The 21,659-nt window shown below is 41.9% G+C and overlaps 1 protein-coding gene and 1 long non-coding RNA gene across 3 annotated transcripts in view; both read left to right on the forward strand.

Moving 5' to 3' along the window:
- LOC131420831 (ral guanine nucleotide dissociation stimulator-like) overlaps positions 1–21,659 on the forward strand; it is a 159,617-nt gene that overhangs the window by 76,630 nt on the left and 61,328 nt on the right. The window lies entirely within an intron of this gene.
- LOC131420867 (uncharacterized) lies at positions 8,038–19,010 on the forward strand. Its single transcript, XR_009223702.1, has 2 exons — positions 8,038–8,270; positions 18,935–19,010. It is a non-coding gene; the product is annotated as an uncharacterized LOC131420867 (long non-coding RNA).

A 21,659-nucleotide genomic window follows, 5' to 3' on the forward strand; every position in this document is an offset into this window, starting at 1 on the left:
ACCATTTGACCTCAGTTATACATACAATCTGGCTCTGCAGTTTCTCACCAAACTGCCACTGGCAGGCCGAGTCAAGTACCGATTTTCTTTAGTGAATCCAAGGGAATGCCTCTCAGAAAAGGCTTTTAACTGCAGTGTGTCTTGGAATTTATGTGTGAGACAGTCTTAATTCCTAGAGCTGAGGGAGGTTCTGCATGGTCTCAGATCCAGAAATGGAAGACAGAGATAGTTTGGCTCAGCTCTAGGGACAAGCTTCTAAGGGCTCTGCAGTTTCTTGCCAAACTGCCACTGGCAGGCCGAGTTGAGAACTGGCTTTCTTTAGTGAATCCGAGGGAATGACTCTCAGAAAAGGCTTGTAAGTGCAGTGTGTCTGGGAAGTTATGTGTGAGAGAGCCTTAATTCCTAGAGCTGAGGGAGGTTCAGGTCAGTCTCCAGTTTAGGAATGGAAGACAGGGAGAGTTTGTCTCAGCTCTAGGAATAAGCCTGTAAGGGCTCTGCAGTCTTCTTGCCAAACTGCCACTACCAGGCTGAGTGGAAAATGGGCGTTCTTTAATGAATCCGAGGGCATGCCTCTCAGAAAAGGCTTGTAACTGCAGTATTAGTGGTGGTTGTGTGCCTTGGCAGTTCTGGTGAGTGGCTGAAATTCAGTGTTCAGATTACTCAATGTCATGGTTTGGGATGTTCAAACAGAAATGGAGCCCCCTGTTCTGTGCCCAGATGGGAATTTATAGAGATATCATGAAGAGAAGTTCAAATTCAATATACAAAATTCAGTTGATTTTCTATATACCAACAAATAATTGGAATATGAAACAATACCATTAACAATACACACACATACACAAAGAAATCCTCAAGTGTAAATCCAATAAAATATTTACAGATATCTGTGGAAAAAAATATGAGACACTCTTAAAAGCAATAAAGGAAAAAATAAATCAATTGAGATATATTCCTTGCTCATGATCAAAAGTCACAATATTATTCAGATGTCAATTCTTCTTAAATTGATCTAAAGATCCAGTGCAATTCCAATAAAAATCTCACCAAGCTATTTTGTAGCCATTAACCAACTCATTTGAAACCTTGAGTGGTCTAGACAATCCTGATGAAGAACAAATTGATGAACTCACACTTCTCAATGTCAAGATTAATTACAAAGTGAAGAGACTGTGATATTTTACAATACTTCAATAATCAAGAGACCGTGATTTTTTTTTTATAATTTTATTTATTTATTGTTTTCCCCCAAAGGCCCAGTAGATAGTTCTATGTCATAGCTGCACATCTTTCTAGTTGCTGTATGTGGGATGCAGCCTCAGCATGGCCGGAGAAGCCGTGTATCGGTGCATGCTCGGGATCCAAACCATGATATTTTAAAATGAATAGGGCCGGCCCCATGGCTTGGCGGTTGGGTGGGTGCGCTCCGCTGGTGGCGGCCCGGGTTCGGATCCCGGGCACGCACCGAAGCACTGCTTCTCTGGCCATGCTGGGGCCGTGTCCCACGTGCAGCAGCTGGAAGGATGTGCAGCTGTGACATACAACTATCTACTGGGGCTTTGGGGGAAAAATAAATAAATAAAAATTTAAAAATAAATAAAGAATAAAATGAATAGACACAGAGGTAAATGAAAAAGCATGGAAAGTCCACACATAGACCTCTGCAAGTACAGACAACTTGATCTTGGTCAAGACAATAAATGCACTCCAACATAAAAAATAATAGTCTTTTAGGTCTTTAGTCTTTTAGTCTCTAGTCATCATCAACCATGGTGATGATCCTATGGAAATAAATGAACAAAGACACCAACTTTGCACCTTAGACATAAATTTACTCAAAATCACTCATCAACTTAAATATAAAATGCAAAACTGTAAAAATCATACTGGGAAACAGGAGAAAATCTTCATGATTTACAGTTTGATAATTAGTTTTCATATACAACACAAAAAGCACAATCCATGAAGAAAATAATTGATCATGTGGACTTGGTTAAATTTAAACTGTCCAATATGGGAAAGACAGCGTTCACAGAGTGGAAATACAAACTCCTGACTAGGATAATACATTTGTAAAACACATATCTGCAGAAAGACCTGCATGCAAAATATTCAAAGAGCCAATCAAATGCTGCAACAAGAAAACAAACTCCTGAAATTAAAATAAATAGGCCAAAATATGAATAGACAAGTTACCAAAAATATATATATACATGGGAAATAATCAAATATAAATTGCTCAACAACAAGGAATTATTGGAAAATAAAATCCATTGTGCATTAAGAAAAAACAAATTAAAACACCAATGAGATACTCTACTCTTCTAGTAGAATAGCTAAAAACCAAAAACTGACAATAGCAATTACTGGTGAGGATGTAGGACAATAAGAAATCTCATTCACTGCTGATGGGAATACATACAGTACAACATCTTAAGAAGACATCTTGTTAATTCTTGTGAAGCCAAGTATAGTGTCACTATATGGTGCACCAATTGTGCAGCAGTGTATTTCTCCAACTACTGTGAAAATATACATCCACACACAGACCCCTAAGAACATCTAAAAAGCAGCTTTATTCACAATGGCCTAAACCTAGAAGGAACCAATATGTCCTTTAACAAGTGAAAGACACCCAACCGTGGGACACTGAGTGAAGACACTTGAGGCTCACATGGAATACAGGCACAGGGTAAGGAAACACAAGAGTTCAGACAGGGGCTAGAGGAACAGTAAATGAAAACACTGGTTGTCTAGATAGGCTGGAGGCACAGAGAATGTAGACAAACATGAGCTGGCATGGACTGAAGCACAGCGGACAGGCACACTCAGGGATGGAAAGGGATGCAGACACATGGAATGAGAGCGACATGTGAGGTCTGGTATAAAATGTGGCCACAGGAGATAGAGACACTCGAGGAAATGTATGCGCTGCAGGTACACGAGAGAATTACATTAGTTGTCTGCCATGGGTTTTAGAGAGAGGGGATGGAGACTCGTATGGGTTGGCAAGGGCTACAGGAACAAGGAATGGAGACTTTTGAGAGGTGGTATGGACAGAGGGGAGAGAAAATCTTGACAACATAAAAGGGCAGACATGGGCTGCAGTCATATGAGATGGTGACACTCGACACAAGATATGAGCTTCAGGTAAAGGGATGGAGACACACAAAGGATGGCATGGTTGCAGGATCATGGGCTGGAGACACTATGGGGCAGACATGGCTTGCAGCACAGAGTTTAGAAATACACTAGGGAAGACAAGAGATATGAGCTACATCTGTGTGTAGCCTTAAATGAATGTATGAGTATGGAAGAAAGACAGGAAATCCACAATCTCAGCTTCTGTCTCAAGAATTAAAAGAGAATAACACTGGAAAAAATACAGATAGGAAACAATAATAAAGATAAGAATCAATGAAATAGAAAAATACTAAAGAAATAAATCAGGCTACAAGTTATTTTTAAAATATTAATAATGTTAATAAACCACTAGCAAAACTGATTAAGGAAAAGAAAAAGAAATGAAACACAAATGACCAGTATCAGAAATCAAATAAGAAGTATTCTCTACAGTGCTTAGATCTTAACGAGATACACCGTTTTGTGAAATACTTAGCACTACGAATTAGACAGCAAAGGTCAAAATTCACTTTATAAAAAACCCATATACTGAAACTGACACACAAAAAAACATAAAATAGGAAAACTGACATATCTACTAAATAAATTGAATTGTTAGAACGTCAAGCCAACTAACCAAGAAGAACAACAAACACTTTTCACAAGCAAAACTCTAGGTCTGGGATTATTAACTATTCCAGACAATAGAGGGAGGAAGGAAGGAAAGGTTCAGATTCCAGATTAGACTGAACACAAAACTAATATAGATTTTATTCACATTGAATACAGTACAAAGATGATTCTTTGAAGAGGAAAATGTTAATAGGTGACAATTACCATCTTCAATGTATGAGGAAGTCCATAGAAGGCTAAATTTAAAAAGTGGATATAAAGTGAAAATTATTTAAATAACACAAAGAAAAATTTTATCGTATTGCAAAGTAATATAGCAGACAATCAACCAATCAATAAAAAACAAATTAATGTATATCATTGATTAGAGTTATTAATAATCAACAGAACTAGTTTCTGGAGGTTGTGGAGTTTTTGTCCCTGGAAACTTCTCAGAAACAAACATTAAGCCATTTGTCCTGGATAGACTTTAGACCTTCTCCTGCTGGGGTTCAAGACCCCTTCAAGTTTCTTCTTTAATTTTAATCTACTGCTAAATTAAATGAGAGAAGGCATGGTGAAGTCAAATATGGTGTGGTCTGGGGGGTTCATTAGAGGAGTGATGGAGATACAGTGAACACACCTGGGATGCCATAGGGTTCTGAGAAGCAGAGAAATAAAAGTATGTAAAGGGCTTGAGACATATTAGGTCCTCAGTAAATAACCATGGTTATCACTAATAATTCGTTTCCAATAGTGTAGATAAAAGAAAGTTGGATATTCTGTCAAAAAAATCTTACTCAAAAATGTCTTAATTGACTGAAGATTAAATAATCAAAGCTGGCTTTGTTTTTAATATTCTTTTCTAGCCAGATAGGGGTCAAGGGAAGCAAGCAAAGGAATTGGGCAACACTTAGGGCAACACTTAGGAGAGTCACAAACCTTGAACTCAGCATAATCTTTGCTTTAGTATCTTACAATTCAGGAGCCTCTAGATCGAAATACCAACACATTCAAGTTGTTGGTGAATCTTGATTAAGATTTTGATAGTTTTGGCTGTCTGCTCAAGGAAAGCATCCTTTGAAACCTAAGGTTTCTAGGCCGGTGGTTCTCAATGTGTAGCTGGTCAGCAGCATCACCTGGGAAATGATCAGAGACGTAAATTCTCGGGTTCCCCCATCCTAGTGGATCACAAACTCTGAGATGGGCTCAGCATTCTGTGTTGTAGGGGACCTCCACACGGTTCTAATGCACACTGGAGTTAGAGAACCACTGTCTTAGGAGAAGCCAGTCCTAGGTACAACATAGGGTTAGCAAGGACTCCTCTCTCACGAGGGCTTCTCCAGAGGCCCCATGGACAAAATGGGGATTCTCCTTTATGGCCATAGGAAGAACTATCGGCTCAACTCCAGGCAGCCTTCTTCAGGAATTTTTCCAATATGACCAGGAGCTCTGAAATTTGGGTTCAAAAAAGAAAAAAATATAAAAAATTAGTTCAACATTCAAGAAATTTTCCTGCTTCAGATTGAGGGTGGAGAAGTAGCTGAAATAGAGAAAATTTTCCCAGAACACTGATCTATCATTTCTTGATGGAAACCACTGAGTTCTTTCAGTGGAACTAAACAATGACCAGGAAGGTTATGGTTAGTCTGACGTGTTAGAGGAGAAAGAAGCACAAAGAGGGAGGGAAAAAAAAAAAAAAGGAGAGAGGAAGAGTAAGAAAGGGAGATAGAAACAACGACCATCAGTCAGAGGTAGTGAGAGGAGGGGGAAAGGAATAGAAGATGCAGAGGGAGAGAAGCAGGTGCCACTCGGTAGGAAACACACCTGTTGATACTGTGCAGGTGTGGCTTTCTAGAACGGTGTAAGGTTTCTAAAAAGCAAAGAAAATAAAAACAAATCCATCCAATATAGTAATTTGTCCTAAATATTAATTGATCAGGTCTGATCACTCTGATGTCTTCCTTTTCCTTTATTTCATTCCTGTCTCAAATTCTATGTCCTGCCCTTGTCTAAGGCTACAGAAACACACCACAATTCAAACTGTCACAAGGTGAACTGTTTAAATCATTTCACCTTCTTCTTTCCTTGCCCTTCTGCACAAAATAGATGCCCTACAGTGTTAAATTACCTTTCAGTGCCTTTCAAAACAACTTTAAAAAATTTGATTCTTAAAAGTACAGTTTTAGATTTACAGATAATTGAACAGAGAGTACATAGCGTTCCATACACACACCGCACTGCCCCTCTCCTCTCCTCCAAGCCCCATCTCCCCTATTATTAACACCTTGCATTAGTGTGATACATTTGTTATAATGAATGAACAATATTGATACGTTGTTATGAACTATAGTCCCTAGTTTGAGTGTCACTCTTTGTGTTGTACAGTTCCATGGGTTTTGACACACATATAGTGACATGTAAGCAATATTACATACAGAACAGTCTCACTACCCTAAAAATCCTCTGAGCATCAGATTAGCTGTTAATGGCTTTTTAAAATATTAACAGTTGTCAGAATAACATAAATTTTTACGATGAAAAATGTTCCACAGGTGCTAAGTTTTGTTACTCTCACTATTATGATCACTATTAGAAATAATGAAAAAAAAATGAATCCCTATATAAATAGCAAAAAATCATAGAATTTGAAAGATAAAAAGATCTTGAAGATGAGGAAACCCCATATTCTTCAAGACCCTGCCCTCCAGTCTCTCAGCTTTCTGTGTCATTTATCTGCCAAATCCACTGAGGAGAAAGAAAGAAATCGATAAAGAAAAACAAAGCAAAAAACAAATTTTGGTTCTAAGTAGTCCTCTTGAGCCCAATTTAATCAAACATGGATTCTTTTTTATTGCCTATTTGCATCAGGAACATAATTACTAGCTGGAGCCTAATTTGAGAATATTCATTATGAATGAAAGCTGTCATATCTAAGAACAGAATGGAATTCACTGAGGCTTTATTCTTAGGACATTTGTAGGATTAAGTCAGGACACACTGTGAGAGTGATAAATAAGTTCTGTAAATTTTTCTTCTCCAAGACCACGGATTTCAGCCACACTTTATACCCTTGTACTTTGCAACAATGAAAAACAATTAAACAATGACCTTGAATATTTTGCCCTCAGATTCATTAGTCTTTAAAATATAAATTGAGCAATTAAATGTAGATGACTGAAAGACTATGGAGATTTCTAGAATGTCACATTAGGTCCTTTAGAAGTGAAGAATTGACTCTATAAAACATTTCCATTCCTTGTCATACCTTGACAATAGTGTTACTGTGACTTTGTTTTAAAGAGGATAATGGCAGGCTGTACTTTAATTTACACGTTTTTAAGTACATGTACTTAATATTTCTCAGTCTCTTGAAAACTTTTATCATTAAACTCAAACTTCATTTAAATCACCAGACCTATTTGATGAAGGCAACATGAACATTTACTTGCAAACTCCTCAGAAAATTACTAATTTAACCTTACTTTGGATGATCCATTCTAGAACTCAAACTGGACTTGCCAGGCCCGTCGAAACGGCTCATAGCTCTGTGTTTGTACATTTATCTGGGAAGATATCAACCAAGGGTAATTGTTCTTCCCAGATGCTTTCTTTACCTCAAACAGCAATACTTCCAAAGTTTTAATGAAAATGTGGCCAATTTGGTGAAAACCAAGTGACTTGTTTGTTTTAGCATGCCAATGAGATTAAGAAAATAAGTATTTTAATTATTGTTATTGATTATAAAAATCAGAAGAAAAACTTCTTTGTCCAAAGACATTTCTGCAAGTGAAATTGTCTAAAAAACTGACAGCTCGCCTCCTCTTTTAACCACTAAACCGTAAGAAATGTAATACCGTGGGCAAACACTTGAGCACTGTCACTTGCACAAGTCCCCAGCGCTGTCACCCCATCAAGGCCACAGATCAGGGTGAGGAGTTGGCAGAGGGGAGATGGCTTCGCACTCAGCGTCTTGCCTTCCTGGGTCAGAACTTGGTCCCAGCTGCTCGCTGTCTAGTCTTCTGGGGAAGCAGAGAATTCTTCTGGGGACACGATACACTTCGGGTGTTAAGGATGTCATCATTCTTTTTTAAACAAATGTTAGATCCTGTGACGCACTTCTCAGGACAGGAGAAGGCGCCTCAAGGGAAGGCAGATCTTCTCCAGGAGCTGATGGTCATCCAGGGAGAGCAGAGTTAAGGGCTGTAGAGCTCCAGCCAGCTCCTGCTCTTGTCTCATGGATACCTCGGTCACCACCCACCCCATGCCCAGCCGGTGCACCCCCGGCGGTTCCCATTGTAGCCTCGGAGGCCCGCGCATGCGCAGGACCAGCCTTCAGAGCGGCAGAGGGGCCGGCGAGCTGGAGAGCTGCGTGACGCGTGCACCGGAGGCAGGGTCCCTGGTGCAGAGGTGGCGGCTGCGCTGGTTTGTGTGGGTGGATTGTCGGTTTCTGGATCCTTCCTCCAGGATTTTCAGCGCTGGGGAGCTCTCCTTTCTGCAGTGTGGAGGAGCGCTGGGCAGGAGGCGGCACTGAGGTAGGCGGTGGGCGGCGGGCTCCGCGTGGAGATCTCCGCCGCTGATGGCGGGAGCGCGGTGTTGGCGGCGGCGGATGGGGTCAGGGCTGCTGGCGGGCTGCCTCAGGCGGGGAAGCCAAACCTCTGTCCCTTGGAGGAGCAGAGGAGCGCCGCCTGGCCGGCGGGTCCCTCTGCCTTGGTGGGGCCCCACCTCGGCAGGGCCTCCTGCCCACCCAGCGGAGGTGCAGCGGGCGGCAGGGAGTCGCCTGCCCTCTGTGCGCGCCCTTGAGTTCGCGCCACCCGGGACCCCGTCTAGGCCAGGTCCCGACATCCCCCAGTGAACACTTTCCTTCAGAAGATGGCCTGCAGTCAGCGCTCCTCTGCCTGACTCCGCGCAGGCTATTGGGCTCCTCACTGCGTTCTTTAAACAAATAAGCGTTCCTGCTTCCTTGGGACCACCTTTATAGAAAAGCCTAATCCCATTAATGGTTTCTGATAATTGACTCTATATTTGCAAGGCGAACTTTGAAGCCTGTGAATTGTTGTAAACTGCATTTAATGAAAGGAGCTTTAAACAATCTTTGGTGAAAATTATGTAACTTCCTAATAATAACTCACCTTTGGTTAAGATAGATTGATGACTGATCAATTGATGATTGACATAATGTGTATGGAATTTAGGTTTCAGTGGAAAGGTTTTTCTTGGCAGTTGGTGCTAAAATTAAAATCGGAGAAGGAGGAGGTTTTTACAGGTAGTATGTAGTGTGTGTTTTGTCTCCGTACTCATTTAGAATCGTAAGAATTTAGATTAGGAAAGCCCATAGAACAAGAATTTTGAAATTTTGATTTGACTGACAAGGTGAAAGGTCAAAGGTCAAATACGGTAGGATTTCATTTATATGATATTCTAGAAAGGATAAACCATAAAGAAAGACAACAGATCGTTAGTTGCCATTAGTTTTCATATTTAGTTAATCATTTAGTTTAATAGTTTAATCATTAGTTTTAATATTTCTGATTAAAAAATACATTTTAATGATAGCATCTTAATTATGCTTTTGGATGATTACAGAAGTTAATAACCTATTAAATTCTGCAGTAGGAACAAATGACTTGTTGGCTATTGGTATCTTTGAAGTGTAAGTATTGGTGGTACTGAAATTTTTAACTAAGATTTTTGGATTCTGAACTACTGATTTTTTTACTAGATCATGTTGGACGTGGCATATTACAAGTTTCAAAAGGCTCTATAAATTATTGTAGCAGGCTGAAGCTATTAAATTATAATGTAAGATCTTTATAGATGAAACAGGCAAAATACAAAAAGCCATTCATCATTTTATCTTTGTTAAAAAATCAAGTAAATCTTATCATATACATGAATGACTTTTGGCTAGACAGACCTGAACTTGACAAGATGGACTCATTAGTATGGGGAACTTGTTTTGGAATGTTAAAATGGGAGAAGATATATTAGTTTTACCTGAGGGTGACCCGAGTCAATATGGTGGGTTTAGCTGCTTATATGCTCTTTCTGAGTTACGATCTTGATTAAAAAGCTGGTCATAGACATACCAAGAAATTTGGACCATTTTATGTATCAACATATTAAGAAGTCCTATTTCTCTGATAGTTTCTCATTTCAGGGTGTCTGGGAAGAACAGTTTCTCAACATAGGTACTTTGGAATATAATTTTTGATAGTTGGCTTATTGAATCATAGAATTGTGGAGATGGAAATAATTTTAGTGGTTGTAGAGCCTAAACTCTTCATTTTCCAGGAAATGGAAAGTGAGGTTTCTTGAGTTAAGTCATCCATAGTCTGACTGCTACTTAGTGGCAGAGTTGGAACTAAATGCTCGGATGCTTGTCTCCAGATTCCTAGTACAGTGCTCTCTGTGCTGTGTACATACTATTAAGGAGACAAACTAATGAGTTGCCTTCTCAGATCATATATGTAGCCAGCAGGGTTGATTCTTTCCCATATGCATTTTCTCCTTTCTTTTTAGAGTAACTACTAACTACAATTAATTCATTCTCCTACCATGTCTAATGACTATCCTTATGTGTGTCTCCTCGAGCACACATGTAGACTCCCTAGAATGGACAGCTGCCTATGAGTGGATTGCTGGGCCAAAGGCTGATGTGCATCTGCAACTTGACGAGCTGCAGCCAAATCATCCTCTGAAGTTTTAACAATTTCCATTCCCCCAACAGTGTATGAGTCATCCTTGCCCTGGGAATTGTCAGATTGGCATTGTCAGATTTTTAAAGGTTTGCCAATCTGATGGGTGAGCAATGATGTATTTGTTTTCCTCTTGTTACAACTGTTTTGACAAATGCACAGAGCTGTGCAACTACCACATTCAATATACAGAACAGTTCCAGCACCCAGAACTCCCTTCAGCTGCTCTTTTGTAGTCAACTCTTCCCCCACCCTTAACCCCTGGAGACTAACGATCTGCTGTCTTTCCCTATGGTTTGTCCTTTCTAGAATATCATATAAATGGAATTCTACAGCATTTGGCCTTTTGAGTGTGGTTTCTTTCCTGTAGCACAATACATTTATTTGAGTTTTCATCCATGTTGTTGCCTGTATCAGCACTTCTTTCTGTTTTATTGCTGAATGTAGTATCCATTGTATGAATGTACCACAGTTGATCCATCCAGCAGCTGAAGGACATTTGAGTTATTTTCAGTTTTGTCTTTTTTGACTATGAATAAAGCTGCTATAAATCTTTGCAAACAAGTTTTTGTGTGAACATGTCTTCTTTTCTTGGGTAAACACCTAAAAGTGGAATTGCTGGGTCACATGGTATGTATATGTTTAACTTTATTTTAAAAACTGTTTGTGTAGCAAAGTCATGGCCCACAAATGTGTCCTAATCCCTGGAACCTGGGAATACATTAGTTTACTTGGCAAAGGTGAATTAAATTTGCAGATGAAATTAAGGTTGCTGATCAACTGCCTTTAAAATAGGGAGATTATCCTGGATTGTCCAGGTGGGCCCAGTGCATCACAAAGGCCCCTAAAAGGGAAAGAGAAGCAGCAGAGTAGAAAAAGATGCAACAAGGGAAGCAGGGTCAGAGAGATGCAGAGTTTCTGGTTTTGAGGGTGGAGGAGGGGGGCCACAGCCTAAGGAATGTGGTTGTCTCTAGAAGCTTGAAAAGGCTAGGAAATGGATTAACCTTTAGAGTCCCCCAAAAAGAACCTAGCTCTGCCAACACTTTGATTTTAGCCCAAGGAGACCCGTGTCAGACTGCTAACCTACAGAACTGTAAAACAATAAATCTGAGTTGTTTTTAAGCCATGAAATTTGTGGTAATTTGTTACAGCAGCATAACAAACTCCACTTTAAAACTGTTTTCCAAAGAGGCTGAACCACTTTGTGTTCCCACCAGCAATGTAGGAGTGTTCCAGTTACTTTCCATCCTCACTAACACTTGGTATGGTCAACCTCTTTAATTCTAGTCATTCTAATAGGTACGTAGCAGTATGTCAATGTGGTTTTCATGTGCATTTTTCTCATGATTAATGACGTTGAGCATCTTTCACGTGCTTATTTGTCATCTGTGTATCATCTTTAGTGAAGTGTCCAAACCTGTGCCCATTTTAAACTTGGATTTTCTTATTGCCGAGTTTTGAGAGTTCTTTATAGTCCTGTCAGACATGTGATTTGCAAAAGTCTTCTTCCAGTCTGTGGCTTGCCTTCTCCATCCTCTCACCAGTGTCTTTGGAAGGTCTGTGTAACGTAACTCGAGAGGCTCCACGTGACCTTGTCTTCCTTCCTTGGGAAACAGAGTGAGGTTGGAGCACCTGAGTCCAATCAGACGTTGATCAGAGTTGGGGCCGGGTCTCACTTTTAGTAAACCCAGCCCTTCCGCTTTCCCCTGTTCCTGTTTGCTGTGCTCCCCTCCCCCGCACAGGGGTCTGGTTCTAAGTCTGGTAGATCTCTGTCTCCTCTGGTTCGGGAGCCCACAAAAAATTCAGCTATGCCCTTCAGATATCTCAGCGCAGCTCTCCAACCTCCTACCTTACATCACTTCACAATATGGCAAATTCCCTGAAGGTCAGACTAGCAGTATGTTTGACTTCGGCCACTTCCACCACTGCTGGAGGTTTCACTTTGCTTTGTGGAACCTTTTGGCCTAGTTCCCCAGATTCCTGTGTGGCACCAAAACTTAGAACAGGTGCTGCAAGGAAGAGCAGTTGTGTGTGTGAAAGCCCTCAGGTTTCCTCTGCCACACCAGTCCTGCAGAATCACTACAAGTTTGGCTAGTTTCTCTTTTCTCTAGCCGAGACTCGGACTGAGCAAGCCAGACCCTCGGCAAGCACCCAGAATCAGAAAACGCCTGCAGGAGAAAGAAAGATAAAAATCCTTGCTCACATAAAAGTGTTTTTCTTCTTTCTGGAATTTTAGTTGGTTGGTTCTGAAGCTCTCTGATGCTCTAAAAATATATCTATAATTTATCTGGCTTTGTCCAGTTTTGCAGCAAGTGTGCTTTCCTGTCCTAGTCTATTCTAAAACAGAAGTTCCCTTGTCATTAGTTTTTAACTGCATCAGTTATACATTGTCAATATTATTATTGTTTGGTAAAGTCATGCTTTCAATGATTTATTCAAATGTTTACCCTTTTTTATCCTCATGATCCATTTTTGCATCTTAGCATTTCTTCTATCAATTTTTTGTTAAAGTACATTCATTTTACTTTTTATTTTTTTTCCTTGAGTAATATTAGCTCTGTGCTAACATCTGTGCCAATCTTCCTCTATTTTGATGTGGGTCACCACCGTGGCATGGCTGATGTGTGGTGTAGGTCCACGCCTAGGATCTGAACCCATGAACCCAGGCCTTGGAAGCAGAGCGTGCTGAACTTAAACCTCTACACCCGGTGGCTGGCCCCCTTAAAGTACATTCATTAAAAGTTCCTTAATGAGCATTTGTTGGTGGTAATGCTCTTAGTAAATGTTTGCATAAACATATCTTTAATTCACCCCAGTTCTTGAGATATGGTTTGATTGGGTATACACTGAAAGTTATTTTCTCTCTGTACCTTGAAGATTTAATCCAAGTCTCTCTTGCCTTCCATTGTTAAGACATGTATCATAGGTCTAAATGTAAGTCTCTGTAAGTGTTCTGTCCCTCTGTGGGGCTTTGAATATCTTCTTTTGTATTTGGTGTTCTTTGGTTTCCCTGGATGGATCTGACTCTAGATTTTTTTGTTTTAATTGTGCTTGAGATGTGTTCAGCTGCCTGAATCTAGAAGAGTTTTATCAATTCTGGAAATTTTTTTGTGTGTGTGTGTGAGGAAGATCAGTCCTGAGCTAACATCCATGCTAATCTTCCTCTTTTTGCTGAGGAAGACCAGCTCTGAGCTAACATCTATTGCCAATCCTCCTCCTTTTTTTTTCCCCCAAAGCCCCAGTAGATAGTTGTCTGTCATAGTTGCACATCTTTCTAGTTGCTGTATGTGGGACGCTGCCTCAGCATGGCCAGAGAAGGGGTGCATTGGTGCGTGCCCAGGATCCAAACCTGGCCCATCAGCAGCAGAGCGCGTGCACCTGACCGCTAAGCCATGGGGCTGGCTCTGGAGTCTTCTGTTATTATGTCTGAATATTCCTTTAAATCATATATATATTTATATTATTTGTGAATAGCTTCTGTTGGAATATGAATGTCCTTTTTCTTGTGTCTTAGAGGAGGAGAGTTCAATAGGGGAAGCTCACTCTGCCATGATGCTGATGTCACTTTCTTCTATATATTTATATGATTTAATTCAAATATATATACACATACTTATATTATTTATACACATTCAATATATATTCATTAAATATATATTTAATTCAATATATTGTATTGTTCAATATAATGATTTATATTATTCAAAAAATGTACATATCTTATTTCTATATATGATCCTGTACTTGACCAAACTCAAGCCAGGCTCCATTGAGCCCTCTTCTTGACTAGGCCTCAATCTTGGCCAATTATAACTATGGCCTCTCAGCACAAATCATTTCACCTCCCCACACACATTATAAGACTTAAACGCTGACGTAGTTTCTAACAGCTCAAATCCACATCCTTAGGATGACCCCTGCCCCCTTAATTTAGTGCTTGCCTGAGAAAGCTCAAGGCAGCCAAAAGAATTGACTGTATGTTCTGGCCAACACTCGATCATTGGCCCCTGACATCCTTTTCTTTGAGCATTTACCCAAAAGTGCTTACAACTGTGAATATTTCCTCTGTCCTTTTCAGTTCTATATGTGTCTCCAATAACCCAGGAGTGCATTTCTCAAGGTCCTGAGAGCCATTCCTTGAGATGAGGACAGGATGTCTGTCTCCCAGACTCTGTGAGAGGAGAGAAGTGAAACTTTGATCATTTCCAACCAGCAGACACTGGCCAGACAACTGGCCAGATCTCACTGCACTGACCAACACTGTAACTTTTCCCTCCCTGACTCGACTGAGCCCCTGCTCACCCCTCTGCCTGCTCCCTCATTCTCCCTTTCAAATGCCCAGTCACTTCTGTACAAATCAAATTGAGTTCAGTTCATCCTGTTCCCTCTTCCCTATTGCAGTGGTATATTACTGATTAAAATCTGTCCTGACTACTTTAACTAGAGCCTGGCTTTGTGTATACTCTATGTTTAACACACATACAGACAATCTCATGCATATACATATATATGCATATACCAACATAACCATGGGCCCTCCAGGACCAGTTCAACTGACTCCTTCTTATCAACAGAGTAGTTAAGAGTTTTCTTTCAGGAACTGAGTTAAGAGTTTTCTTTCAGGAACTGAGACACCCTAGTCCAGTTCAGGCCACCAACCCATCAACTAGGCCTGTGCAAATGCTCAATAAATGACATTTTTTACATCAAGGAGCTAAAAGCTCCATCCTCAGATAATCATAACACTGCCAATTTCTGAACACACATCCGATGAAGAGCCACAAAGCTTGACTTTGCTTGTGCAGATCATCAATTACTTCACTTCTCCTTACTTCCAATCATCTACCTCCACATGTCAGACCACTCTGTCCTTCATCCCATAAATTGTGCCCCAAGCCCTGGATCTGGGAGACAGATCTGAGACAGACACATGCGCCCTGTCTCCTTGCAGATCAATCTCACAAAATAGAGATACAATTCTTTTCCCAAAAGCTGATGCCAGAATAATTGGCTTTTTTAATGTGCATTGGGAAAGAGAACCCCAATACTGTGTGGTAACATCAATACATATATATATACACTTAATGGATGTTTTGTCTTTTTTTTTTCTTTGCTGAGGATTCACCCTGAGCTAACATCTGTGCCAGTCTTCCTCTATTTTGTATGTGAGTTGCCACTACAGCCTGGCCACTGATGAGTGGTGTAGGTCCACGCCCAGGAACTGAACCTGGGCTGCTGAAGTGGAGTTCTCTTAACTTAATCACTAGGCCATGGGACCGGCCCATGTCTAATTGTTTTGAAGATGTTACTAGATATGCAATTGAAGTTTCACTATGATCTCTGGATTTCCTTGCTGCTCCTTTAGTCCCTCACTTCAGTATATGTGTTTCTTGCTCCATTTTTCATGCTAGAGGAATTCTTCATATATCAAGTGGTCCTTGGCTACCTGTTCATATTTCTGTGATGGGAAGAAAACAGCTGAGTAGGATCTCTGTGGGCCTGATGGGGCCTGTGAATGTCTGGACTCAATGTTTCTTCAGGGGTGTTGAGTGTTGAACTAGTAACAGGCAAACAGTGTTGGTGCCCATGCTAGTCTGTAACAACATACTTATTCCACACATTCCCACAATGACAGACATCATCTGAACATATGGAAATGCTGACAACACACCCACACCCACACACACACTATTTGCAAATGACCATCAGCATTCAGACTGTAAACTACACCTGATAATGCACACTGATACTCAGAACATACACACAAACTCACACACACATACAGACCACTCAGAGCCCACAGTGACTTGAATTCTCTAAACACACACAGACATCAACAAAAAACACCTTCTGAGTAGTTTTAAGCCATGAAATTTGTGCTAGTTTGTTACAGCAGCATAACAAACTCCACTTTAAAACTGTTGTCCAGGGGCCGGCCCCGTGGCTTAGTGGTTAAGTGCGTCCACTCTGCTACTGGCGAGCCGGGTTCGGATCCCAGGCGTGCACCGATGCACCGCTTCTCTGGCCATGCTGAGGCCGCGTCCCACATACAGCAACTATAAAGATGTGCAACTATGACATACAACTATCTACTGGGGCTTTGGGGGAAAAAAAGTAGGAGGATTGGCATGGATGTTAGCTCAGGGTTGATCTTCCTCACAAAAAAATAAATAAATAAATAATGGGCTGTTTTCCAACCACTCTGTGTTCCCACCAGCAATGTAGGAGTGTTCCAGTTACTTTCCATCCTCATTAACACTTCTTATGGTCATCCTCTTTAATTCTAGTCATTCCAATAGCTACGTAGCGGTATGTCAATGTGGTTTTTATGTGCATTTTTCTCACGATTAACGACGTTGAGCATCTTTTCATGTGCTTATTTGCCATCTGTGTATCTTCTTTGGTGAAGTCTCCAAATCTGTGCCCATTTTAAACTTGGATTTTCTTATTGCCGAGTTTTGAGAGTTCTTTATAGCCCTGTCAGATATGTGATTTGCAAAAGTCTTCTCCCAGTCTGTGGCTTGCCTTCTCCATCCTCTCACCAGTGTCTTTGTAACGTCTGTGTAACGTAACTCGAGAGGCTCCACGTGACCTTATTTTCCTTCTTTGAGAAACAGAGTGAGCTTGGAGCACCTGAGTCCAATCAGACGTTGATCAGAGTTGGGGCTGGGTCTCACTTTTAGTAAACCCAGCCCTTCCGCTTTCCCCCTGTTCCTGTTTGCTGTGCTCCCCTCCCCCGCACAGGGGTCTGGTTCTAAGTCTGGTAGATCTCTGTCTCTTCAGGTTTGGGAGCCCACAGAAAATTCAGCTACACCCTTCAGATATCTCAGCGCAGCTCTGCAGCCTCCTACCTTACATCGCTTCACAATATGGCACATTCCTTGAAGGTCAGACTAGCAGTATGATTGACTTAGGCCACTTCCACCACTTCTGGAGGTTTCACTTTGTTTTGTGGAAGCTTTTGGCCTAGTTCCCCAGACTCCTGTGCGGAACCAAAACTTAGCACAGGTGCTGTAAGAAAGAGCAGTTGTGTGTTTGCAAGCCCTCAGGTTTCCTCTGCCACACCAGTCCTGCAGAATCACTACAAGTTTGGCTAGTTTCTCTTTTCCCTAGCCGAGGCTCTGACTGAGCAAGCCAAATCCTCGGCAAGCACCCAGAATCAGAAAATGCCTCCAGGGGAAAGAAAGATAAAAATCCTTGCTCACATAAAAGACTTTTTCTTCTTTCTGGAATTTCAGTTGGTTGATTCTGAAGCTCTCTGATGCTCTAAAAATATATTTATAATTTATCTGCCTGTGTCCAGTTTTGCAGCAAGAGTGCTTTCCTGTCCTAGTCTCCTCTAAAACAGATGTTCCCTTGTCATTAGTTTTTAACTGCATCAGTTATACATTGTCAATATTATTATTGTTTGGTAAAGTCATGCTTTCAATGATTTATTCAAATGTTTACCCTTTTTTATCCTCATGATCCATTTTTACCTCTTAGCAGTTCTTCTTCTATCAGTTTCTTTCTTCTTAAAGTATATTCTTTTTCACTTTTTAAGTTTTTTCCTTGAGGAAGATTAGCCCTGGGCTAACATCTGTGCCAATCTTCCTCTATTTTGTATGTGGATCACCACCATGGCATGGCTGATGAGTGTTGTAGATCCACTCTTGGGATCCAAACCCACGAAACCAGGCCTTGGAAGCGGAGCGTGCTGAACTTAAACCACTACACCAGGTGGCTGGCCCCCTTAAAGTATATTCGTTAGATGTTCCTTAATGAGCATTTGTTGGTGGTAATACTCTTAGTAAATGTTTGCATAAAAATATCTTTAAGTCACCCTAGTTCTTGAGGTATGGTTTGATTGGATATACACTGAAAGTTCTTTTCTCTCTGTACCTGGAAGATTTATTCCAACTCTCTTTTGCCTTCCATTGTTAAGAAATGTATCATAGGTCTAAATGTAAGTCTCTGTAAGTGTTCTGTTCCTCTGTGGGGCTTTGAATATCTTCTTTTGTATTTAGTGTTCTTTGGTTTCCCTGGATGGATCTGGGTCCAGATTTTTTTTTTTTAGTTGTGCTTCAGATGTATTCAGCTTCCTGAATCTAGAGTAGAAGTCTTTTATCAATTCTGTAAATTACTGTTATTATGTCTGAATATTCCTTTAAATCCTATATATATTTATATTATTTAATTCAAATATATATAAACATACTTATACATATTCATTATATATTCATTAAATATATATTTATATTATTTAATTCAATATATTATTCAATATAGTGATTTGCATTATTCAAAAAATATACATATATTATTTATATATGTAGTTTCCTGTACTTACTGTTCGTACTGGGAGAAATACAGAACAGATAGAAACAGACTGGATTAGTCTTGTCTGAACTCCTATCACGTAGGACTTGAATCATTCAACAAATGAGCCATTAATGGCGGCTATACCACTGGGATCACTTCTCCTTCCTTACCATCGCCTCCTCTCTCTGCTCCCACTCTAGTTCCAGGGCAAGTTACCTGTGGCTCCTGAGTGCTGCTCCTTGGCCTGGAAGGCCCTTCCTTCACCCCATCCACCCTGTGAGCTCCTACTTACCCTTCAAGACTCGACTCCAGTGATGCCTCCTTGGGAAGCCTTCCCTGATGCTCTATCTCCCCAGACCTGCTCTAGGCCACCACTCTGCCTCCTGCCCACGTCCATCACTGCCTGACACCTTGCTGTGCCCCCTTGTCTGGACTTCATGTCCAGCCCAGCCCCTCAGGAGGGGAGGAAATGCTTATGCTCAGGGTAATGGAGCAGATTCCTGGACTGTGGTGACATTGCCCACCCCAAGAAAGGTTATTCCTTGGGCCTCTTCCAGCTTGGGCTCAATGCAGCTCAGGGAGAGCCAGGACACAGGGAGGCTGGCTCTGGGCTCAGCAGATCACAGGGTGGGCCTAGGGAAATGGCACAGGGGGCCACACACAGGGGATTGGGACAAAACTCCAAGTCAACGATACCCTTGCTAAGGGCAGCAGGGGCCAAAGGCAGCTGCACAGGCCGCAGGACGTGTTGGCGAGCTTTCCATCTGCTCAGAGAGTCCCAGAGCTGGATAGAAGGAACTCAGGAGGCCCATCTGAGGTGGAGGTCACCTCAGGGGCATGCAAGCAGAAGCTGAGGGTCCCACAGCAAGTGGAATCTGAAGAGGTGACCCTGAAACTCCTTGTGGCACTAACGTCTCTGAGTTGGAAGTCAGTCCCCTCAGTCACAGCCTCTAGCTGCCCCCTCACAGGGCTGTGCCTCTCAAACACCGCTCCCAAGGTGAGTGGAGGCTGAGAGTGAAGGCAACCTCCTACCCCCGAGAACCACTGTAATCACAGCCTCCCACAAGGGGCCAAGGATGATGAACAAGGGACAGAGGGACTGACCCACACGACTTCCCCTCGGATGCTGAACATGCTTGTGATTCACGGGGCCAATCAGTATCTGTCCCCATCCTCCACTCCTCTCTCCCCAAAAGGACGTGTCAGTGTTTACTATGACATCCACAGACAGATCAAGGGCATCTGGGAAGAATCATGTGTACATCTGGAGAGTCGGGAACTGTGAACACCAGTAATATCTGCATCCATGTGTGCAGATACCGACATCTACATACAGCTGTCACATTCCTCCAGCAGCCCTGGAATACTCCGCAATCATGCTGGCAGATTTTGGCACATGGTAGCCAAACCAACTTGTGGTGTCCCCAAGTGCCACCACTGCTGGGGCCTACCATGAGGGTGGGAGGAGGCAGGGTGCTATGCCCCATCTCACAAAAGTCTGGCTGGTGTCCAGGAGGGTCTCACAGCCTTCGACAATCATGCCTCCCATGGCTATGTTTTCCTGGATGCTCTCTGTTTCATTTACTTCATTGTGCATTATCCTGTGGAGACAGAAAATGTCAGAGACAGGCTGCCCCCACCTCTCAGCGAGAAGGTAATGCCAGGCCTCTGGCCAGACCTAGGAAGAAAGCCTAGGATTCTCAGGTGGAGCCTGTGTTCACAAAGGGGGAGAGAGCATGCCTATTGAATGCCCGCTCTGCTGGGCACTCTAGGGGCATGATCTCACATCATCATTTTGATAACCCAAGGAGGCAGGTGTTGGAAATGTAAATGGCGATTAATAGAAAGCAGGTCTGATTTAAAAGTCTGAGCCACGTGGAACAGAGATGGCAAAACTGGGAGGACAGGAGTACAGGAAACAATCTTTCTTCATTACTCTGACCCCCACACCACTACTGGGTTTATCTCCATCCATAGAACTCCACCCACCCATCCTGCCTCAGGGCCTTTGCACTTAATGTCTCCACCCCTCCCCCAATGCACTTTATACAGTTGCTTCCTTAATGTTCGGGCCCTGGAATGACTTTGTTTTGGAGCACCTGACAATCCAGCTGGCTCACGGAAAGACTGACTCCAGTAGGCTCCAGCACGTCTTGGGGGGAGCAAGACACACCTTGCCCCTTAATCTAGAAAGAAGGACAACTCTCTTATTTGTCCTGTTCTGACTGCCACAACACCCCTCCTCCAGGAGGTGGCGCCATTTAACTGTTTTTTAAAAATAGCATTGGTGGTGGGGCCGGCCCCGTCGCTTAGCGGTTAAGAGTGCAAGCTCCGCTACCGGTGGCCTGGGTTCGGATCCCCGGTGCTCACCAACGCACTGCTTCTCCAGCCATGCTGAGGACGCATCCCACATACAGCAACTAGAAGGAGGTACAACTATGACATACAACTATCTACTGGGGCTTTGGGGAAGAAGAGGAGGAGGATTGGCAATAGATGATAGCTCAGAGCTGGTCTTCTTCAGCAAAAGAAAAAAAAAAAGAGGAGGATTAGCATGGATGTTAGCTCAGGGCTGATCTTCCTTACCAAAAAAAAAATAAAATAAAATAGCAGTGGTGGGAAAAGAAGCCTGTGAGTTTCCAACTTTGCTAAGAGCCTTGGTGGGTTTTCAGGAGTCTTAAGAGGTTAGTAATTATGTGGTGGGGAGCGTCTGGAGAAAGTACCCCACCTACTCCAAGAAAAGCACAAAACCTCTTATTTGTCTGCTGATGCCTCAAATTCTACAACCACGACCAGATCACCAAGAGGCCTGGTTAATATACATGGCTTACGAAGTTCTCTAGTAGACACTGTCCATTTTAACCCTCCCAGCAATGAGAGATGACACTGGTCGAGCTGGATCTCTAATTAATGAACTCAGCGTGA

The sequence above is a fragment of the Diceros bicornis genome, chromosome 2 (assembly GCF_020826845.1).
Source record: "Diceros bicornis minor isolate mBicDic1 chromosome 2, mDicBic1.mat.cur, whole genome shotgun sequence".
NCBI classification, from domain to species: Eukaryota; Metazoa; Chordata; class Mammalia; order Perissodactyla; family Rhinocerotidae; genus Diceros; species Diceros bicornis.